This window comes from Schistocerca gregaria, chromosome 3 (genome assembly GCF_023897955.1).
Source record: "Schistocerca gregaria isolate iqSchGreg1 chromosome 3, iqSchGreg1.2, whole genome shotgun sequence".
Taxonomy (NCBI): domain Eukaryota; kingdom Metazoa; phylum Arthropoda; class Insecta; order Orthoptera; family Acrididae; genus Schistocerca; species Schistocerca gregaria.
The window spans coordinates 693,828,787-693,845,967 of record NC_064922.1 but is presented as its reverse complement, the minus strand read 5'-3'; positions in this window follow the sequence as shown (position 1 = coordinate 693,845,967).

The following is a 17,181-nucleotide window of genomic DNA, read 5'->3' as shown; positions in this document are numbered from 1 at the left end:
CTGATACAAAAGCTAGCGCTCAGTTAAAGGACGTTGTGTGTAACACATATGCTAAGGCGATGGAATGTACGAAAAATAAAAAATGTAACTGTTTTAGATAGGACAAACAGCCTAACTGCTTCTCTTCGAAAGAAAGACTACACAAATGTGATGATGCGTACAGATCCACACAGATACGACCTACCAAAGTGGAACATCAGAATCTATCTCGAAAAGCATTTCGTAATGAGAGCTGAAACTGCCATCACGCAATAGTAATCGGTATCAATACATTTTTCAGTAGCAGTAATTACACAACGCAATACCTTCTGACTAATAGAAAGTAAATAGAAATTTTGTGGGTATTTGGAGCTTACAGCAGAAGCTAGGATGCAAATACCACCGCCACTACAAATATATTGCGAAAAAGTTTCAGAAGAAAAATGCAGAAACCCAGGAATAATTCGCAAAGAAAAAAGGCTTAACCAACTAGCAGTAATATATGGAAAGCCATGAGCCGCAAGGAAGAACCACAGAACATCTTCTTCACTGAGGGCAGGCATTAAAAAAATGTGAAGGCTTAAACAAGGATGCGGTGCCAGCAGTAATATCCAGCTCTGCAGACGCAGCCCAGCCAAATCCGTTACCAGCAGCTACTCCAAACAAATGACAGCAGAAGGGCCTACACTAGCAGCAGCAGAAGACCTTCGCTGGTAACACAAGACACCAGAAGCTGGAGTGGGCAAAACAAAGTTCTACATGGTGCAGGAAACCTGTTGTACTCAATGATTTTTTCATACGCTGACTCCAAAGATGGTCAGGAATGGCACAACAAAGGGTATAAGTATAACTTTTACCAGTCACTGGTATGCAGGTTCCCGTATTTTAAGCTATGATATTAAGAGTCTGGTAAATAACACTGATGAATATGAAGTTGCTGTTCACTATGCCAATAATGACTGTTTGTGGATTATGGAGCACCATTTTAGGGACTTTCAATCAGATATTGTTATCATTAATCATTGTAACTTCACTGGCCATTTCTGTAGAAAGGATGCCAAAAGTAGGGGAATTCGTATTCTCAATAAATTCAGTGTTGAACAGTTGCTCCTGTTCAGCTGCACGGGAAACTGAGTGAAGGAGTAATTATAGTAATGTATGGGTCAACTTGTGAGAATATAGACACAGATACCTCAATAAAGAGCTTTTGCTGGACATTAAGTTCACCGAAAAGTTATTGTAAGTGTCTGTGTGGACTTAAGTATAAATGCAGGGTGAACATTTACAAAACCGATGAATTTCAAGGACGGATTCCTGACTGGAAATCGGGGAAGGTTGTACTAACAGCACGGCTGTATCAAAATAACCCTACCAGACATCAACCACATCACACAACATATCAAGCCCTTTTTGGGCGATTGCATGATCACAGGTCCTTTCAGACAACCGAACGTGGAGAGAGGCAACGGACTGTGGGTACACCAGATTTGGAGGATCATGTTCTGTTTCTCGGCCGTTTCAACCTTCTTCGCCATAAACAAACAGCATCTCGGCTTGTTCCCTACACGACTACTGGACCATTCTGCTGCTTACTGTACGCTGCGTCAATCACACAGGCTGCAACACAAGGAACTCACGGCACGTGGTCAGAGAAACTTTGATTCGTCAGCACCTTCTACCGTGTCAAACATGTATTTCCGGACACATGTTCACGTGATCTTTTTTCCTCCATTTATAGTTAGGAAGTCGTCCCTACAGTTTGTTGATTTTATTAAAGTTCACCCTGCATTGTGAATCAAACTGCATCGAAGTGGCAACTTCTTAATATATTACACAGCTTCAACACGTTCCCTTTTATAAATAGGCTCACGAAAATAACAAAATAGAACGGAAAGCCTCAGACATACATTTTCAAATGTCGACACTATGTAGAAATTATTAGTACTGATTTCGTAACATTTGATCAAAATGCCCCCATCCTTACCTGTGTAAGAACAAAGATGTGCATCTTAGAGAAGAAATTTCTCTTTGAAAATATGTTGCTGTTGTTTTTTTTTTTTTTTTGTGGAAAGAGACCAAACTGCGAGGTCATCAGTCTCGTCAGATCAGGGAAGGACGAGGAAGGAAGTCGGCCGTGGCCTTTCAAAGAAACCATCCCGGCATTTGCCTGAAGTGATTTAGGGAAATCACGAAAAACCTAAAACAGGATGGCCGAACACAGGATTGAACCGTCGTCCTAACGAATGGGAGTCCAGTATGCTAACCACTGCACCACCTCGCTCGATTTTGTAAACATGTGCAAGTTTTATAAAGAGTAAAAGTAATGATTCCTGGTTAGAAGTGGTTTCCTAATTAGGGTCTAACAATGCTTAGTAAAAACCACCTCCACTAGGGCCTTGCCTAGTACGGCGTCTCGGGTCTCCCGCATCGTCCCCTACGCTCTGTCATGGAGTATGGGACCTCATCATCATCATCATCATCACCAATGCTTACTATGCTTTCTACTCAGTATTTATGGTCAATCTTGAAATGTGCTTTCCTAAGACAGTGACCATAGTCTATCCAAGCGAATTCACTAAATACAGTACCGGAATTACACCAGGCATTAATAATTCCTGTAGGACTCTAAAAAGGATCAAATGCCAAGATCCATAGATCACCTGATTATAGAGTATGTAAAGTCCTATGAAAATATACAGAAAGTTAACAGTAAGGGCAAAACTACAGAAAAATTTTAGCTTAATAAGACTTGTAGGCAATAACTCAAAATCTCGAGGGCAATGGTAAAAAAAAGAAACAGGGAGAGACGTGAAGAACAGGCAGTCACGGTTACAAACATTAATATTTCCATAAAATGCCGAATTACAGGAGTCATTACTTTATAAATGTTTCCCAAACACTAACATTTAATTTCACAAATCAGGATGAAATTAATGATCTCCTATAGGTGCACTCTGCATGCATACTGGGGGGGGGACTGGGTTCACTTTGAGTCGGAATAGATTCTATCTCGTTTCCGACGGCTATCTGAAGTGGTAAAGAGAGCCAGTCTTGCTTACAAGGTGATACCGAGATTCCGAACCTTTGGACGGAGCCGAATGGAGGATCTCAATCTCAGGCTCAGACGGTTCTCCGACTTGAAGGATGTTGATTCCTTGACTTGTGCCCTAGGTTGATGGGTTTCTTGGTTCCGCTTAATAGGTTCATTACAGATAATAGGAGGTTACACTGGTAGTGAGGGCTGTGCACAGAAAACTCAGCGATTCTTTTTTTTAGATTTGAGGGTCTTGTAAAAGCACAGACAGCCCCAAAGAGTGTAGGAACGAATCTAGACCAAGGAAACATCGAGATTATAGTTCTAAATTGTCGTAGCCATGTTGGGAAAGAATCATAGCTCCAAGCGCTAATAGAAATCACTGAAGCTGAAATCGTTATAGGTACTGAAAGATGCCTCAAGTGGGAGATAAGTGCAGCCGGTGTTTTTATCAAGGACCTAACGGTGTTCAGAGGGGACAGATTAAACTCAGTTGGTGTTGGCGTGTTTTGGTAGTTACAAATTACTTATCTTGTAGTGAAACAGCAGTAGATGGTTGCTACAGTGCCCGACTGGTACAGTTATAGTTGATGGTGACTTTAGTCTAGTCTATCCGCCCTTGATATGTTAGCAAAAACGTGTGACTGCAGCCAATGGTAAGCCTAAAATACAGTCCGAAATAATTCTGACTGATTTCTCAAAAATTATTCTGACCAATTAGTCCAGAAGCAAACTCGAACTGTAAATAGTTGCATAACATGCTAGACCTATTAGAAACATGTAACATGGCTCTGAGCACTATGGGACGTTAAACTGAATTTAATCTGTCCTCTCTGAACACCGTTAGGTCCTTGTTAAAACTGAGGTCATCAGTCCCCTAGCCTTAGAACTACTTAAACCTAACTAACCTAAGCACAGCACACACATCCATGCCCGAGGCAGGATTCGAACCTGCGACCGTAGCAGCAGCGCGATTTCAGACTGAAGCGCTTAGAATCGCTCGGCCACAGCGGCCAACTCAGGAGGGTCATAACGGAAGCTGGTATTAGTGACCAAAAGGTCGTCGTACCGATACTGATATCGTAACATTCAAATTCATCAAAAATGAAAGAACAGTATTGCTATATAGAGAAGTCCAGCTAAGAGTCAGTCTCCGTTGCCTCCAAACTATGAAAGGAGTAGACCAGATGTAGCTTAAGCTCAAAGAAAATGTATTGACGGAAATCGAGAGACTCATACCGAGTAAATTAGTAAGAGGCGGAACAGATCCCCCATCGTATACGAAACAGGTCAGAACACTGAAGCAGAAGCAACGAAAAAAGTATACCAGGTTTAAAATAACGTAAACTCCAAGACTGACGATGTTCTACAAATGCTCCAAATTTAGCGCGGATTTTAGAGCGAAATGCTTTTAATAGTTTCCGCAACAAAACTCTGGTGCAACATCTGGCACATAATCCATAATGAGTCTAGTCGTTTGTAAATCACACCAACGACAAGACACACCGGTACATTCACTGTGAAACAGCAATGGTGATGTTACTGATGGCAGTGCTACTGAAGTGTGGTTAATACTCGCGGATTTCCGAAATCCCTACAAAAGAAGATGTGGTAAAGTATTACAGAAGTTCAATACAGAACAGTTGCCAACATGAGTAACTTTAGAAGTAGATACCTTCTGTGTAGCGAATCAATTAAAGTCGTTTAAGAAAGACAAGTCTTTCGTTCTAAACTTTATAATAATTATTTCGGTTCGAAGTATCGTCTGTAGTAGCTCAACATTCAGTAGTCCTATACAATACACGACAAAGTAAACAGAAGTAACCCACTGAATAACAGACACTATCGCTGACATCAGGTTGTACTCGTAGTACAATTTGGAACTTATACTGCGTTCCAACATTACGAAGTACCTAGAGGAAACGGATATATTGACACATAGCTCGGATTCTGAAAATGTCTTTCCTGTGGAACACAATTGGCTCTTTTGTCACACGAAGTACTGAGTGATACCGACAGGGAATCTCAAGTTAATCTATGTTTCTAGATTTCCGGAAGGGTTTTGTCGCGATTACTCGACATCAAATGAAATTGCTTGCTTGGGTATGTCATCGCAGTTGTGCGTCTGGATTCGTGACCTGTTAGAAATGTCATAGTTCGCAGTGACTGACGGAAGGTCAGAGTGGAGCAGAAATAATATCTGGCATTCCCCAGGGAAGTATTACTAGCTGTCATTTGTAGACAATATGAACAGCTGTCTTGGATTGTTTGTAGATGATGGTGTCATTTAGCCTCTAGTAAAGCCGTCAAAAGGTCAAAAACAATTGCAAAATTATCTGTAAAAGATATCTCTATGGTGCAAAAAGTGTCAATAGATTCTCAACAATAAAAATATAAGGTCTCCCCTCATGCATACTAAAAGGAATCCGTTAAATTTCGGTTACACGATAAATCAGACAAATTTGAAGGGTTTCGAACCGACTAAAAACGTAGGGACTACAGTTACAAACAATTTAAATTGTAACAATCAAGGCACTTATAAGGATTTAACAAATACCTTAAAGAGACTGCCTACACTGCTCTTGTCCGTCCTCTTCTGAAGTATTGCCGCGCAGTATGGGATCCGTAACTAATTGGATTGATGGAGGACATCGAAAATGTTCGAAGAAGGACAATTATCGCGAAACAGGAGAGAGAGTGTTACGGACTTAATATGCGTGTGAAAGTAACAATCATTAAAACAAACGAGTTTTTCATTGCAGCGAGATCTTTTAACGAACTTTCGGTCACCAGCTTTCTCCTCATAATGTGAAAATATATTTGAGATTCCCACATACATAGGCTGATATGACCACTGAAATACACTCCTGGGAATTGAAATAAGAACACCGTGAATTCATTGTCCCAGGAAGGGGAAACTTTATTGACACATTCCTGGGGTCAGATACATCACATGATCACACTGACAGAATCACAGGCACATAGACACAGGCAACAGAGCATGCACAATGTCGGCACTAGTACAGTGTATATCCACCTTTCGCAGCAATGCAGGCTGCTATTCTCCCATGGAGACGATCGTACAGATGCTGGATGTAGTCCTGTGGAACGGCTTGCCATGCCATTTCCACATGGCGCCTCAGTTGGACCAGCGTTCGTGCTGGACGTGCAGACCGCGTGAGACGACGCTTCATCCAGTCCCAAACATGCTCAATGGGGGACAGATCCGGAGATCTTGCTGGCCAGGGTAGTTGACTTACACCTTCTAGAGCACGTTGGGTGGCACGGGATACATGCGGACGTGCATTGTCCTGTTGGAACAGCAAGTTCCGTTGCCGGTCTAGGAATGGTAGAACGATGGGTTCGATGACGGTTTGGATGTACCGTGCACTATTCAGTGTCCCCTCGACGATCACCAGAGGTGTACGGCCAGTGTAGGAGATCGATCCCCACACCATGATGCCGGGTGTTGGCCCTGTGTGCCTCGGTCGTATGCAGTCCTGATTGTGGCGCTCACCTGCACGGCGCCAAACACGCATACGACCATCATTGGCACCAAGGCAGAAGCGACTCTCATCGCTGAAGACGACACGTCTCCATTCGTCCCTCCATTCACGCCTGTCGCGACACCACTGGAGGCGGGCTGCACGATGTTGCGGCGTGAGCGGAAGACGGCCTATCGGTGTGTGGGACCATAGCCCAGCTTCATGGAGACGGTTGCGAATGGTCCTCGCCGATACCCCAGGAGCAACAGTGTCCCTAATTTGCTGGGAAGTGGCGGTGCGGTCCCTTACGGCACTGCGTAGGATCCTACGGTCTTGGCGTGCATCCGTGCGTCGCTGCGGTCCGGTCCCAGGTCGACGGACACGTGCACCTTCCGCCGACCACTGGCGACAACATCGATGTACTGTGGAGGCCTCACGCCCCACGTGTTGAGCAATTCGGCAGTACGTCCACCCGGCCTCCCGCATGCCCACTATACGCCCTCGCTCAAAGTCCGTCAACTGCACATACGGTGCACGTGCACGCTGTCGCGGCATGCTACCAGTGTTAAAGGCTGCGATGGAGCTCCGTATGCCACGGCAAACTGGCTGACACTGACGGCGGCGGTGCACAAATGCTGCGCAGCTAGCGCCATTCGACGTCCAACACCGCGGTTCCTGGTGTGTCCGCTGTGCCGTGCGTGTGATCATTGCTTGTACAGCCCTCTCGCAGTGTCCGGAGCAAGTATGGTGGGTCTGACACACCGATGTCAATGTGTTCTTTTTTCCATTTCCAGGAGTGTAAAATAAGAGAAATCACTGCTCGCATGGAAGGATTTAGGTGTTCTTTTTCCCCCTGTGCTACACGAAGTGAAACGATAAATAGCCTGAAGGTGGTTCGATGAACTCTCTGTCAAGCACATATGTGTTAATGACCGAGAAGACACGCAGATGTAAGTTAGCACCAATTAGTGAATTCCAAGCAGTAAAGGTGATTAAAAGCCTCAATTGCAGAACTGCACCAGATGTAGATGAAGTATCAGTGTTACATATAATCTGTACTGCTCCATAAATTATGTGTGTGTGTGTGTGTGTGTGTGTGTGTGTGAGTGTGTTTGTGTTTCACATCTCATCCTCCTTAACCACTGGGTCGGTTTCAACAAAATTTGACACACATTTTGTGAATCAACAGATATCTAATTTGATGCTGAACAGCACACAGACATGATGGCTGACTACATGTTAAACTAGGAGAAGAAGTAAACGAACTTTGCTATCTAGGAAGAACCATGCATAAACAAGAAAGTTGTCTAAAATACGTAGTTGCAAGAACAGCATGCCGCAAACGTGCATTATTTAAAAAGTAACAGTTACGCCAACATCCAAAATTGTATCAAGCCTGCCCCCACAAGGCAGGTGTGTTGTGCTATTAGTATTGGAATAATTTCCAGGAGATATAAGTGCGGATGGGCATCGCTGAGCAGAGAGAAAGGGCGAAGGCGATGGATGTGAGAGGGTGAGGTGGTGGAGAAAGAGGGGAAGCGGTGATGGATCGGAATAGGGGTAGGAGGGTTCAGGCAGAAACAGGGAGAAGAGGAGAGGGTTAGAGAGAGAAAAGGAGGGGAAGGAGGTGGAGATGGACAGGAAGAAGGGGAGCTGAGGTAGGTGTAGGTGGCAGGTGGGAAAGCAAGAGGGGGGGGGGCGGTGAAGGGATGAACAGTGAGAGGGGGAGGAGGTGATGGACCAAGAGATGGGGTAGTTAGAAATAGAATATGAGGTTGCCAGAGAGAGAGGTCAGAAGGACGTGGACAGAGAGAGGGAAGAGGAGGCTATTAACAGTGAGGGAGAAGAGGATAGGGACATACGAGTAGAAGGGGGAAGGGAAAGAGGAGAAGTGTGCAGTGCATGTGCCTTATGGCTACACTGGCGAAGACGCGTTTAAAAACGTAGTAAACAATAAATCACGGAATGCTCAAGTAGCCGCAAGCTAATGAGTAGAGATCAACATGGCTTTCAACAAGCAGAACAACAGAAATAACAGTTATGAATTACAAAGAAGCCGTAATTAGGCATCTAGATAACAAGGTTAAAGAGTTTAGATTTTTCTAAAGTTTTCGACAATGTCAGTCACGAAATTCCTGAAGATAATTTACAGGGAGTTGGAAGGAAAGAAGTAAAAAATAAGTGATCCAAGCATTTCTGCAAAACATCACATAAGTAGCGGAAATAGGCTCTTATTACTCTTTAAGTCACTTTAGTATCCGATACAAAGAAATTCGAAATAGATGTACTGCAGGGTAGTATATTAGACCGCCCCTTTGATCCTTGTTTATGCAAATTAAATGCAGACCTCAGAAACTATACAACTAAGATCGTATTGCCTGTAGATGGAGCTAGAGTAATACTGAACGATGTGAAGGATTCCCTCTTTACAAAAAAAGGTAACGTTCTTAAATTCTTGCATTCAGAGTTCAGTATCAACAGGCCATGCGCTTAATATGAAAAACATACACACTTCAAAAAATGTTTTGCATCATCCCAGTTCCCAGAACTCCTGAAGATAGACGTTGACTGTGGATATTGTATCACAGACACAGTCCCTTTGACTATTCAGAGATGTCACTAAACCCGTCCAAAGATGTAAACAACAATGCATGAGCAGCCCCTATTAGACGGAGTCGGCCCGACAGCCGATCAGGTCCAGTCATTCCACCAGGACGTATGTACACGGCTCGTGTTGTCTGTAGTTCAGCCTTGCCTAGACGGTCAGTACCGCTGTTCGATCGCGTCCGCATTGTTATTTTGTGCCAGGAAGGGTTCTCAAAAAGGGAAGTGTTCAGGCGTCTTGGAGTGAATCAAAGCTATGTTGTTCGGACATGGAGGCGATATAACAAGACAGGAACTGTTGATGACATGCCTCGCTCCGGCAGCCCAAGGGCTACTACTGCAGTGGATGACCACTACCTACTGATTATGGCTCTGAGGAATCCCAACAGCAAAAAGGGAAGTGTTCAGGCGTCTTGGAGTGAATCAAAGCTATGTTGTTCGGACATGGAGGCGATATAACAAGACAGGAACTGTTGATGATATGCCTCCCTCCGGCAGCCCAAGGGCTACTACTGCAGTGGATGACCACTACCTACTGATTATGGCTCTGAGGAATCCCAACAGCATCGCCACCATGCTAAATAATGCTTTTTGTGCAGCCAGAGGACGTCGTGTTACGACTCAAACTGTGGGCAGTAGGCTGCATGATGTGCAACTTCACTCCCGACGTCCATGGCGAGGTCAAACTTTGCAACCACAACACCATGCAGTACGATACAGGTGGGCCCAACAACATGCCGAATGGACCGCTCAGGATTGGCATCACGTTCTCTTCACCGATGAGTTTCACATGTGCCTTCAACCAGACAATCGTCGGAGACTTGTTAGGAGGCAACCCTGTCAGGCTGAATGCCTTAGACACACTGTACAGCGAGTGCAGCAAGATGGAGGTTCCCTGCTGTTTTGGGGTGGCATTATGTGGGGCCGGCGTACGCCGTTGGTGTCATGGGAGGCACCGTAACGGCTGTACGATACGTGAATTCCATTCTCCGAGCGATAGTGCAACCATGTCGGCAGCATGTTGGCGAGGCATTGGTCGTCATTGATGTCAATTCACGTCCTCATTGTGCACATGATTTCCTTCAGGATAACGACATCGTTCGACTAGAGTGGCCAGCATATTCTCTACACACGAACCCTATCAAACATGCCTGGGATTGATGGAAAAGGGCTGTTTATGGCCGACGTGGCCCACCAACCATTCTGAAGAATCTACGCCTAATCGCCGTTTAGGAGTGGGACAATCTAGACCAACAGTATTTTGATGAACTTGTGGATAGTATGCCATGACGAATGCAGGTATGCATCAGTGTAAGAGGACGTGCTACTCAGTATTAGCGGTACCAATGCGTACAGCAGTCTGAACCACCACCTCTGAAGGTCTCGCAATATGGTGGTATAAAATGCAATCTGTGGTTTTCATGAGCAATAAAAAGGGCGGAAATAATTTTTATGTTAATCTCTATTCTAATTTTCTGTGCAGGTTCCGGAACTCTCGGAACCGAGGTGATGCAAAACTTTTTTGATGTCTGTAAATTACATTCAGTTTGGAATAATGAGTCAAAACCAAATCTCAGACTGGTTCTGGATGGTAATAAGTTAGAAAGACAATGGCATACAAAACTATGAGGTATGTATATTGATCAAGATCATGTAACGAAACTCTGCCAAAGACTACGTTCAGTACATTTTGCTCTGAGAATCATTTCAAACGTTTAATTCCTAGAAAGTGCTAGAATGGCTTATTTCGGTTATTTCCAGTCCCTTGTACCTTATTGAATAGTATTTTGACGTAAAAAGCTAATAGTCGATCGAATTAAATTTTTACGGTACAGAAAAGGACTGTTCGAATCGTGACACTTAGTGCTAAAAGGTCACTCTGCAGGTACCTATTTAAAATGTTGTATATGATTACAATACTCTTCCTACACCCATACAAATGAGCGTTGATTATCAGAGATAAGGTTGTAGATTAACACATTTATAACAAACGCTAACACCAGTAACGCAACTTGGGTGTTACCACGCAGACCGAGCAAGAAGGAAAAAAAGCATTTGAGCCCCTTTACAAAGCACTGGCAACACACATAAGGAGCCTCCATCGTAACGGCAGAAATTGAATCATATTCTCGAAACCACAAAATATTCTCCCTCTCTATAGATTCTTCCGAACGCCGACCAACCATATTTTGAAACTTCCTGGCAGATTAAAACTGTGTGCCCGACCGAGACTCGAACTCGGGGCCTTTGGCCTTCGCGGAGAAGTGGTCTACCATCTGAGCTACCGAAGCACGACTCACGCCCGGTACTCACAGCTTCACTTCTTCCATTCTGGCATTCTGGAAACATCCCCCCGGCTGTGGCTAAGCCATGTCTCCACAATATCCTTTCTTTCAGGAGTGCTAGTTTTACATGGTTCGCAGGAGAGCTTCTGTACAGTTTGGAAGGTAGGAGACGAGATACTGGCAGAAGTGAAGCTGTGAGTACCGTCCGTGAGTCGTGTTTCGGTAGCTCAGATGGTAAAGCACTTGCCCACGAAAGGCAAAGGTCCCGAGTTCGAGTGTCGGTCAGGCACACAGTTTTAATCTGCCAGGAAGTTTCATATCAGCGCACACTCCGCTGCAGAGTGAAAAATCTCAATATGGAACCATATTTTAATCTTTTGTCGTCCATCGTAGAAAGTTTGCGAGGAAATACCTATCCTCGTTAATTAGGAATAGATACAATGGTATGCTTCTCAGAGTAAAAATCCTCGGAAATAACACAGCCTGCATTATTTCAGAGGTAACGCTTCCTCGTTTCACTCGGCTGCATCCAAGATTTTCTGATTTTCTGAAGTATTATCCGGTTATCCTTCCTGCCCCGCTAGAAAACCGGCCGGCCGCTGCTGTATTGTGCTTCAGCACTTAGGTGCCCCGACCGTCCATCATGGCTATTTCCTGTGTCAAGCAGGTCCAACAGAACTGTGCGGACGTTTCCAACCAGGGCTTGAGTTACACCTGCCGTTCCATTTCCACTGGCGTTCCAACCTCTACTAGTATAGGCAATCATTCATTACGCCGTTTTGATAATAAAGACACTCCGTCACCTATCATGCAATAAGCGTTAACAATTATTTACTAGGTGTACGTGACAATGTAAGTCTTCTTTAAATATTCATATATACGATGTACAATCTATCAAATTATACTTAATTCTGGTTGTAAATCACGCCAAAGTATGTAGATGAGTGGTTGTAAGGTGCGAAATTATAGCCACCTCACAGTCTGATGATCAACCTGTCGGTCCGAAACCGGTTATGGCGCTATTTATATGAATAAATAGCATTATAAAAACTGGCTGGTCCTGTTTTCTTCTCCGAAAAGGCGAACCTGTATCTCTCATTAATTAGATCTTGTATATACGTTATTCCCCCTTGTCATTTTCGTCTTCTCTTACCCACTTTGATCTGGGAGTATTCCCTTTTTAAGTCCACGTGATTGACTTTTTCGTGTATTAAATCATTCTCTACTTTCTAGATTTTCTAACACTTTACACTTCTGTTTTAGTCAGGGAACTTCGGTTTATCCTGTTCTTTTCTAAATTGGTTGCTGTTACTCCAAATCAAGGATTTCATATTTTGCTCTAAGGTTTTTAAGCTGATCTACTTTTCATTGGAACCTGCTGTCATTCTGAACAATTCCTTTGGAAATTTTCTTAACACATTTCTACTACGTTTTTAAGCTTTTCTGTGTTGAACATGATTATTGTTGTGACTACAGGGTATGTAGGATTTTACAGTGCAGCCATTTATTTTACTTTCGTCATGTTGCCTTCTGCATTTTAAAATCAAGCCGACAAAATATTTCAAAGGTTCACCTGACAGCCATTTCTAATCACTCCTGCTGAATCCACCTGTGGATGTGAAAGTGAAAGAATATGACTGTTCTGGGTTTCAGAAGAGGTAGACGTTTTAGTCTCCTTTCAGCATAAAATAGTACATAGTATTTCCAACAATGTGGTATCCATTCGGCATATAAAATTACTGGACCTAGGTATCTAGGATCTGTTTGTAACGTTTGGTGTAATGTCTGTACACTGTGAGATTCCGAAGACAGGAAAGAACAAAGTTCGTAAGACAAACATTGGGGCCTCGAGAGGTGCTGTCGTAGTTGCGTGAAGACCTGCAAGCATGTTGTTGTTAGCAGGTGACTGATAGTGCACAATGGAGAAGCCAGATCGCTATCCAGGATCGACAAGAAGGCTGAAAGACACGGTTTTGCAAGACTCAGAGACTGACTTTGGCAAATTGAGCATGCCTGTGGTGGAACATCTTTTGGTAAGTGAGCTTTTAGCGTGAGAAAATAGTATTACTCAAAATCAGTAACAGTTGCTACAAAGAAATGGATATTCCTGACTCAGCCGGCGCTGTGGCCGAGCTGTTCTAGGCGTTTCAGTCTAGAACCGCGTTGCTGCTACGGTCGCAGGTTCGAATCCGGCCTCGGGGATGGATGTGTGTGATGTCCTTAGGGTAGTTAGGTTTAAGTAGTTCTTCTCTAGGGGACTGATGACCTCAGATGTTAAGTCCCATAGTGCTTAGAGGCATTTGAACCATATTCGTGACTCAAAACACGAGACTGGTAATCGATATGAGTACACACATCAGTGTTTGCAGAAAGGCGGGTGCTACAGATAATATACTGTTACTGTGTGACACTTTGCTTCTGCACCTGGAGTTAGAACTCTGTCATCTTTGCCTTCAAGTGGAAAATCACTTCAAACTTCGGTTGAGAACATAAGCGACGAGTATTGGTCATTTCCGTTAATACCATAATCCAGCCACTGCCAACATACATGTCTCGCCCACTGCCCGTATATACAGTACACAATGATGTAGGGTTTATGATTCATTTGTCACGTTCGTCGACGATCAAATGACGCATCTCTATGTGCCCTCCCTTTTGTCTCTGCAGGTATATATATACACTATGTGATCTAAAGTATCTGGACACCTGGCTTAAAACGACTTAAAAGTTCGTGGTGCCCTCCATAGGTAATGCTGTAATTCAATATGGTGTTGACCCACCCTTAACCTTGATGACAGCTTCCACTCTGGCAAGCATACGTGTTCAATAAGGTGCTGGAAGGTTTCTTGGGGCAGAGCGGCCCATTCTTCACGGAACTGAGGAGAGGTATCGATGCCGATCGGTGAAGCTGTAAGTAGGTTGTTAACGTTTTTTATATTGGTAACGCCCCGTAGCGCTCTGTATGAAAATCACTGGCTGTGCTGTGTGCAGTCAGTGGCTGGTTGGCATTGTTGTAATACTCGCCATTGTAGTGTTGGGCTGTTAACAGCGCGTAGCGTTGCGCAGTTGGAGGTGAGCCGCCAGCAGTGGTGGATGTGGGGAGAAAGATGGCGGACTTTCGAAATTTGTAAGACTGGATGTCATGAACTGATATATATAATATGACTTTTGAACAATATTAAGGTAAATACATGGTTTGTTCTCTATGAATATCTTTCTTTTGCTAACTGTGCCTAACAGTAGTTAGTGCCTTCAGTAGTTTGAATCTTTTATTTAGCTGGCAGTAGTGGCGCTCGCTGTATTGCAGCAGTTCGAGTAACGAAGATTTTTGTGAGGTAAGTGATTTGTGAAACGTATAGGTTAATGTTAGTCAGGGGCATTCTTTTGTAGGGATTTTTGAAAGTCAGATTGCGTTGCGGTAAAAAATGTCTGGGCCATTCTTTTGTAGGGATTTTTGAAAGTCAGATTGCGTTGCGCTAAAAATATTGTGTGTCAGTTTAAGCACAGTCATGTATAATTTTTCTAAGGGGACGTTTCAAAGCCTGGCACGAAGTCGGCGTTCCAAAACATCCCAAAGGTGCTCTATAGGATTCACGTCAGGATTCTGTTCAGGCCAGAGCATTAAACTGGTGTTATTGTCATGTAACCATTCCGCCACAGGTCGCACATTATGAACAGGTGCTCGATCGTGTTGAAACATGCAATCGCAATCTCTTAACTGCTCTTCAACTGTGGGAAGCAAGAAGGAGCTTTAAACAAAAATGTAGGGCTATGCTGTAATAGTGCCACACAAAACAACAAGGGGTGCAAGCCCCTATGTGGAAAACAGGACCACACCTTAACACCACTGCCTCCGAATTCTACTGTTGGCACTACAGACGCTGGCAGATGACGTTCACCGGGAATTCGTCATACCAACACCATACCATCGGATCGCCAGATTTTGTACCGTGATTCGTCATTCCACACAACGTTTTTCTACTGTTCAATCGTCCAGTGTTTACGCTCCTTACATCAAGCGAGGCTTTGTTTGGCATTTACCGGCGTGATGTGTGGTTTATGAGCAGCAGCTCGACGTTGAAATCCAAGCCTTCTCACCTCCCGCCTTACTGTCACAGTACTTGCAGTGGATCCTGATGCAGTTTGGAATTCCTGTGTGATGGTCTGGGTAGATGTCTGCCTATTACACATTACGATTCTCTTCAACTGTCGGCGGTCTCTGTCAGTCAACAGACGAGATCAGCCTGTACGATTTTGTGCTTTACTCGTCCCTTCGCGTTTCCACTTCACTGACACGTCGGAAACCGTGGACTTACGGATGTTTAGGAGTGTGGAAATCTCGCGTACAAACGCATGAGACAGGTGACACCCTATCACCTGACCACGCTCGGAGTCCGTGAGTTACGTGGAGTGTCCCATTCTGTTCTCTCACGATGTCTAATGACAACTGAGGTCGCTGATATGGAGTACCTGGCAGTAAGTGGTAGTACAATGCACTTAATATGAAAAACGTTTGTTTTTGGCGGTGTCCTGATGGTTCAAATGGCTCTGAGCACTATGGGACTCAACTGCTGTGGTCATTAGTCCCCTAGAACTTAGAACTACTTAAACCTAACCAACCTAAGGACATCACACACATCCATGCCCGAGGCAGGATTCTAACCTGCGACCGTAGCAGTCGCACGGTTCCGGACTGCGCGCCTAGAACCGCGAGACCACCGCGGCCGGCGGTGTCCTGATACTTTTGATCATATATAATATACAGGGAGAAGCGGAATTGTCACACTCGGGCTTCGCGGCATGACTCCTCACATGCCAGGAATAAAAAAATGTCTCTCACAAAATTTTGTAAGGCGAGTACATTCCGCACAAAAACGACATTAAAGAGTGGCTATCTGGCAACACACCAACCACGTGTTTGGTAACTACCTCAGTCAGGACGGATTATACGTGTTGTACAGTTGGTGCAGTGGATAGTTTTGGGTTAGCATGCAGGAGGTCGATGGTTCGATCATGGATTGAGATTTAAGTTTTTTATTTGGTAAATGTAGTTCAGGTGGTACGGTCTCTGGCATCTAAATAGTCAACACCGACTACAGTGAATCCTCTACAAAACATTTGCACTTACATACTACAATCGTAGATATGGAAAATTGGCTCTGAAAGAAGCCCTTTCCACATCGTGGGTGTGAATTTATTCGCACCAGTTCATCTACTAGGTGCGAAACTCGTTTTCTGTGTATGCTCCTCCAGTGATCCCATAGATTAGTACCAACTATTATTCTTGCCTCGTTCAGGTCCATTACATTACATTTCATTAGGGCATTACGTTACCAAAAGACTAGCAAAGTGCTTTGTGAATTATGTCCAAACTTGGTTCATATTTCTATGCGTTATCGCCATTGTCCCACTAATTATGCGTTTCAGCATTGAGTCTGGTAACCGCATGCTGTTTATTACATATCTCAAAGCATTATTACTATCATTATTCTGCCAATGGAACTGTGGAAACCTCGCGTCCTTTACCGCTAGGGAAACAGTGTAACTCGAAATTGAACATCTCACAATAAGCGGTGCCTGGATGAATCACGCAGAATTTACCTGTCAGATGAATAATGTAAGTTAGATGGGACAGCACGCGGGACTGATGGCGTGTTTATACTGTATACGCTCTTTACCAGACAGGGACTAGTTGTGAGCGGAGTAACGCGCCCGTGACAGACTCCGATGTACATCCGTACAGGTATCGAATGTTCTCATATGGAAGAATTGGTAGCATGTGTTCATTCTGCTC